The sequence below is a fragment of the Carex rostrata genome, chromosome 13 (assembly GCF_964058835.1).
Source record: "Carex rostrata chromosome 13, lpCarRost1.2, whole genome shotgun sequence".
In the NCBI taxonomy this organism is placed as follows: domain Eukaryota; kingdom Viridiplantae; phylum Streptophyta; class Magnoliopsida; order Poales; family Cyperaceae; genus Carex; species Carex rostrata.
The window spans coordinates 616416-624359 of NC_135930.1; positions in this window are offsets into that span (position 1 = coordinate 616416).

A 7944-nucleotide genomic window follows, 5' to 3' on the forward strand; every position below is an offset into this window, starting at 1 on the left:
GTGGGCACTTGATATTAATGAATTTAAAAGCTAATCAGATATTAGATTGCATGAAATTGCGAGTAGAACGAGGGTGTTCTCACCAAAGTGGTTGGTGAGCTCAACTCCAAAACCCATTAAATATGTTTCAAATAACGAATTCAAACTGTTGAAATCTGCCTGAGTGATGAATCTACATGTGAAAATTTTAAACATTCGAATTAATTTAGTATAAAGACAAGCTGTCAAAAAACGTTCAAAAAATAAATGCACTAAAATTAATTTATTAACATTCTAATTTTGACCGATTGACTCTATACTAAACTAATTCGAATATTTAAAAATTTCACATGTAGACGTATCACACGTAAGATAGGCGGATTTCAATGGTTCGGATATATAATAAATAAAATACTATTTAATGAACTAAAACCTCAACTGTAGAAATGTTGATAAAATACAAAATCGGTGTTTGCTACTAACGGAAAGCAGCAAGAGGAAAAGGAAAAGAGGAGATCTGATATCACTTATCATACAAAACAATTAGTGTCACACAATCACACTAACGATGCATTTTTCGTATGTGCTCACCACAAAAATCTAATAAAACATGAACTATTACACTCATGAAAAAAAGAAATAATGATAAGTTGATACCGCAAGTATTTTCCTCTGTAAAAGACACAAATGCATGGATGGAGTGTAAAAATCAAGTAAGGTAATAGAGATAATCCGGACTTAGCCGATTCAAGACAGAAGACATAACTACCTATTCATTAGATACTGTTGAGTGTAACTAATAGTTAGTTAGGATTGTTTGTTATGATGTAACCGTAGAGAATAGGTTGTTAGAACTCTAATCAAGAGTCTTACCATAGCATAGGGTTCGCGTAACAGGAGTAGAAAAAGGCGCAACAAAAAGAGAAACAGAGGCAGCGGTGCAAATGAAAGGGAGAGAGGAAAGAGAGTGGGAGATACAAATAAAGAGGCTTCAGATTCGTGCCAATTCAAATGCGTTTAATTGAGATAACAATTAACAAAAGATCGTTTTAATTCAAGGTTATTAGCCAAATTTGAGATTAGAAATCGATACGAATTTATCAAACTTTCGTTATATTTATTTTATAAACGTAAAATTTTATTATTTTGATCTTATTAATATGTAAATATTATTCCGCAAATTTTCACCAATTCCTATTAATTCACAAAAATTTGTTTTATTTCACGAATCATCAATTTAGAGTTCTATCTTGATAAATAAATTTTTTGTTAAGTTAGTTTACATATTTACATGATTTGATTATTTTATTTACTTAGTTAAATTCAAATTGGTTGATGTAATTTAAATCTAAAATTTGATAAATCACTAAATCGGTTTAATAGTAAATTTATACAAGTTAATTCATCTTCTCAATTAATTATCCTTTAGGTAATTAAATTAATCATAATTTTTTTGTAATTAGTTGTAAATTTTAATTATTAACCTAATTAATTAATTAAAATTTATGGAATATAACAATTCCAACGGTTAAAAAAAGATGTAGGTGTACATGAGCCAGTAAAGATTGTATTTAAATATCACAAATGGAGATTTTAAACAAATATATTGAAATTTTGAGTTTTCAAATATTTAAAGTTTCAATAGATCGATCAGTTGTACAGATCTAATTAATCTGTCCAATTATAAATGGCACGTGCTATATATTATGGTAAACCATCGGCATTAGCTTCAAGAAATAACACCTGTCTGTGGAGGAATTCGTATCCTCTGAGATATCTCAAACTTTGCGTGACTTTATGTAATATCCCAACCGTTTAAATATGTTCTGCACGAATCTCAAAGCACACATAATACTGACCCCTACATCACCCCCCGAATAGGCACCGGACACGTCGGTCACGCAAAAATTGAGATATCTCAGAGGATACGCACTCGTCTGTGGAGTGCATGTGTCCACAAAACGAAAACATTGCAGTACGTAGTCGAAGGATGCTGGACGCATGGATGTAACCGTCGATCGCCACAGCAACGCCTAACGTCCTCAAAGTATGCGTTGTTGATCCAAAGCTTTGTTGAATTCCCTATATATCAAGTTTTGGCATAGCAACTCATATTAACTATTAAGAAACTAATTAAGTCACTTCACTAGCTCTCCGCTATTTGATATGCTAATGAAGTACTATATATATGCTCTTATATAAATTTTGTTTAGGGGTGTGTGAACTCAGAATATATAGTCTACCACGATTTTAATTAAACTTCTTACCGAATTTTAGGCGCTTTTATGACACCAATGACTTGGGTTCCCGCCCTCTTAAAAAGGCTTGCCTATGGATATTATATAGCGAACCGAATCTGCGTAGATGCATATTAATTTTCGTAATAAATACTTGACACTAAATCAATACCGGAAGTAAATTTAACATGTTAACGAAGTCAACAATCATAATATACTTCAAATAAATTAAATTATTAAAACTAACGAATTGTCCATAAAATTTCCAAAGTTGATTTAAAAATCATTGTTAATATTATCAAGTTATAAATCTATATGAGTGCATCCTAACTCTTTAAATCTTGTTCCCAACTGTCTATTGGGATGGAGCATTTATTTGTTTATATGCATGCCACTATTATCGAAATTCTTCATGTTGGAAACTAATAACTTGATTGAATTTTTTTTTTTCTGAGAAAATTATGGAATAGTCACTGATTTTCATACAACTGAAAGCCATTGCAAAATTATAGTACCTTGGTACCATATTACAAATAGGGATGGAAATGGCCCGAGTCTATGGGTATTTTGCTAAGTTCATGCCTAGCCTGTCTGTTATAAACTGATGGTCCACCTACCTGACCTAATCTGATGGGTTTGAAAATCTATGCTCGGCCCGTCTATGGACCTTTCCCCCAAGCCCATACTTGTCTGTCCTTGTTTTCCCTTGTTCATGGGTCTGTCTGGCCTGCCCATACCCATTGATCCATCAAATATACCGTACAAGACAACAAAACAATTCATAATGCGATTTTTCTAATGGAAGAAAAAATAATTCATAGTTTAACAACAAACAACAGTGTGATTTTGCTATTGGAGCAACAAAATAATTCATAGTTTAATAGCAAATAAAGGTTGTTGGTCTGTTTTTTTTTTTTTAAACATAAAGGTCCATGGGTTGCCTGTGGGCTTCGGCATAAGCCCAGGCCTGGTTTGACCCATCTCTAGGTCCGCCTTGATCTGGCCCATCACAACATCTAGCCGACCAGATAAAGGATGGACCGGACAGATAAGACCAAGCCGCCAGACCAATTGGACTTTTTTGTCATCCCTAATTACAAACATAGAATGAAAAGCAACACGACTTGACTAGTTATTTTAGTGAAACTTCAAAAAAGCAAACAATCAGCAATGAAGTTTACTACATCAACCAAAATATAGAACCTGATAATGACAAGTTTCAAATAAGCAAAAACAAAATGCAGAACTGTTTCAATTTTTAATTGCCAGTTCTATGTGTCTGGCATCTGTCCTCCTGTCATCATGCAAATCTATATCTTGCACAAGCATAGGAATAACTTGATTGAATTGATTTATTGAATAGTTATCATACTTAACAAAAAGAGCTTTAAGTCAATATATTATACATACTAATTACAAGGCTAGAGAACCTCAAATTTTACGGGTCGCATGCAGTAAAAATTCGAACTTGTCGAGGATCAGACAACTGAACTACTAGAGAACAAATTTGACTAAAGATAAATTGGGCTAACTCACCAGCAAAAATTCGGGCTATACCTATAGGCAAAATTTTCATAAATTTCATTCAAATTTCATCCACGCGAAATAAAAATAGTTTCATAGGACAAACCCAATGGCAGCACCAAACTGGTAAATTATGGCCCAATGGCTTCATGCCTGATAAGTAAGACCTTAACCTGGCCCATTAGCACCAATTTCATTGTGCCAAGACCAACAATACAATTTTTATATTAACGTGACTAGGATTAAAATATACTGTTACTTTTGTGCTCTAATTATGCTTCATGTCTTTATCTCATTCGAAATACTCAATATTATTTTTATAATAAAATGTATTTGGAGACCAACTTTTATATGTTTTTCTATTTATTTATTTATTTATTTTACTATTTTGTTAGATATGTACAAAATTATTTTGTTAGATGGTCCATAATCATATGAAAATAGTTATTTTGTACTTATCTAAAAAATAGTAAAAGAAAGTTAAAAAAAAAAAATTGGTATTCTTCACAATGATATATAATTATAAAAATTTAAATTATTAGTAAAGTTTTCAAACTTGCTAATAATATTATGTTTAACAGTGTATATGTAGAACTAGCTAATTGTTATAAAACTTCCTAACTAAATTAAAAAAAAAATTGCCAATTTAATCAAGTTAAATCTTTATGAGTGGATCCTAACTCTTTAGATTTGGTTCACAACTGTCTATTGAGATAAATCATTTCTTTTGTTTATATGCATGTCACCATTTAGGAAATTCCTCGTGTTGGTAAACTAAAAAAGAATCAAAATATATAAAAAATATATATATATATATATTAGAATAAAGATTTCTCTCCCCATCCATCCCCCAATCATCAATTATATGAGGACCACAACTTCTATGGTTTTTTTTCTTACTTCAATGTCTCCCATATTTCTGGCAATCTGTGAATTTTTTTGCGAATCTAAAGTCACAGACGTTTTCTACGTAATTTTCTCTTTCAAATGAGATCCATGATGAAGTATTTTTAAGTTGTCCGCCGCGCAAGTATTCATACTTTGTAGTGCAAGTATTCATACCTTGTCATGCAAGTATTCATAACTCGTCGCGATCTCGATCCAGACTGCATAACCTCTGACTTCCTATCCATCGGCTCCTACCGATCCGCCGGCAACAAGGCAAGTTATCACAGGCGATTTATGAATACTTTTCCAACGAGATATGAATACTTGCTCGACGAAGTATCAATACTTGCACAAAGATGTATGAATACTTGCTTGACGTGGTAGAATACTTGCCCGACGAGGTATGAAACTACATGACAAGATATGAATACTTACGCGACAGACGACTCGAAAGTATGTCATCATGGATCTCATTTGAAAAAGAAAATTACATAAAAGACGTTCGTGATATTAGATTTACAAATTTCATTACAGATCATCAGAAATATTGGCGAGATTGAACGGGAAAAAAAAAACACCTCTAAAAACGTATAAAAGATGGGTGTGATACTGTGATGTGTCTAGTTTTTTTTTTTAAATGCTTGATATCTTAGGTATGAATACTTGATCTATTATATATTAACACTTGCGTGCATATGTATCCATATTTGCACGCGCCAGTTGTAAAATATATCAAATATTAAGCGGTCCCTCAAGTAGTTAGTGATCCACCCAGTAAAAGAGCGGCCCCTCAACTTAATAATCGATAATGACGCATTTTGTTTTGTCTTTTAGTGTTGGAAATTGTGGCCCCCCCCTTAATTAGTGGTCAACAAAGACAGTTATTGACTGGGAGATAAATGGAGGAAATGAATTGGATAATAGTTAGTTGATCCCTATATATTAACATGTGTGTCATTCCACGTAAATGGAATACTAGAGTGTTAAACGTTATTTAGACCTTTGATGTGGATTAAAACTGGACGGTTCAAATCTCAACTAAAATTTGAGTTAAATGATGGGATACGAATTCAGGTGGGGGTGGGGGTGGGAGCGGGGCTTTTTTATATCCTGTTAGAGCATCCACATCCCTAAAACTCAAAAGGATTTCTAAATAACTGTTAACTACTTTTTAAAAATTATGGTTTCTAACTCTCACATCCCTGAAACTCAGTTTAGAGTTTCTATTAAGCCACGTCAGCAACAAATAAGAAACTCTCTCACATCCCTGAAACTGGATTAGAAACTGCCACGTCATATTAGAAACTCTAATAGTTTCAGGAATGTAGATGCTCTTAGGTAACATAATATTTGAATTTTGATTCGAACTGTTCGATTAGAATCTAAGCCAATTCAATCCAAGACAATAATATAAGAGGTCTCTTTAATATTTGTGCCAAAATAAATCAGATGATTCGGATCTAAACTCAAAACTTATGTTACCACGTGTGAAATGAATTCGGGAGGTTGTTGGTCTTAAAGTGATTCATAATAACTAATAAGTTACTTCTCGCTTTATTATGAAATTTGTATTTTGTGCAGTAGCTCAAATTTTAAGTTAGAAAATAACCGGATTGTCCGTTTTAAATTGACACGAATATTAAAAAGGTTCCGTGAATTTTTAGAATTGATCCGAATTAGTTTGAATTTTGAACAAACGGTCCGGATTTCAAACTCAAATTTTACGTTACGGTAAAGAATACAGACCCATTTACGAACATTGCAGTGCGGTGGGAAATTTGAACTTCTCTAACAGGAGAGAATCAGAAAACTTGACTACCGGAAAACAAATTGGGCTAACGCACCTACAAAAATTTGGGCTATATCTGTTGGCAAAATTTGTAAATTTTATTCGAAATTCTTCAACGAGAAATCAAAATAGTTCCATAACACAAATTTTGAATAAATTAGGGCCGACAGCCCGACAGGTATAGCCCAATGGGCCATTAGTACCAACTTTAAATTTTGAAAATATATTATTTTTTTAGTCTTAAACCTCATTTTTTTTTGCTATACCATCTAGAGTATTGTTAGATGAGCAACAATAAGAGTTTTTCAATACTCGAAGGATCAACTAAAAATTAATTAATTTGATAAATTATTTTTAATATGTTTATTTTTTTAGATTCTTTTTAGATAAGATGTCAGTCAAACTTTTTAACCAAATCTTCATCTTTATTGATAACGGATGTAATTATTCTTTGTTTCAGTAAATGAAACTGGACCTAGGTCTTTTTTTACCAAAAATATTCATCTTTATTTAAAAATAATAAGCAACATCAATTATTTTGATCGATCTAATTATATAAAATAAACAAGTTCAACTGTTTTGATCTCATATATAAAATAAAATAAGATAAAACAAAAAACCGAGTCATCTTGTCTTGATCTAAAATAAAATAAGTACCTATTACACGTGCAAAATATATTGAGGAAATGTTACATGGATTTCTTCCTTATGAAAATAGATAAGATCAACTTTCATTTGATATTTGAATTTCAATATTTAAATATAAATGAAAAAGTGGATTTATGCATGGCATGGTGCGGCACAAAAAACTGCTGACATTCTGGGCCTCTCTTCTTTCAAAATTTGAACATTATATAAAATAAAGTTCACGGCGAAATTTACAAAATATCTTACATTTTCAAATCAACAAACAAAATATCATTTTAAAAAAAAATATTAACAAAATACTACCCCTGTGGATCCCACTTTTTTCTCCATGTTCCCTCCCTTCCACTTCTCCACGTTTACTCCCCTTTGTTTTTTGCTCCCTTGCAGGACTAAGATTTCTGATCTGGATAATTCCAAATCATTATCGAATTATATCTGAATTATTTCCAAATCACGAATTTTTGATCTCGTCGAACCGAACCCGAATAATTCATTTGTCACTATGGTCTGAAGAGCATATGCTATCCGCACTAGTACATACAAGTGTTATTGTGTCTAGGGAACAAAAGATCCTTAACTGCATCATCTCCGGTGACACTTGCTTGATTTTCTTTTTCCTTTTAATTTTTTTTTAAGAACACTTGATGTTATTATAGGAAGTCAAAGATGCACTCTAATTTTTGTTGACTTTTGAGAGTTGATAATTATTCAGAAGGAAACATGCATGCATGCAATGCCCAAAGCTTCTACGGCCCCACTCAAATCCGGCTCAGGTGATGACGTGAAAGGCAAGCCATTGAGTCAGCCTCAGAGCGGGTCCCACCATGATACTATCTAACAAAGATTTGTGGGACCCATCGCAGATTGGACGCGCTTCGT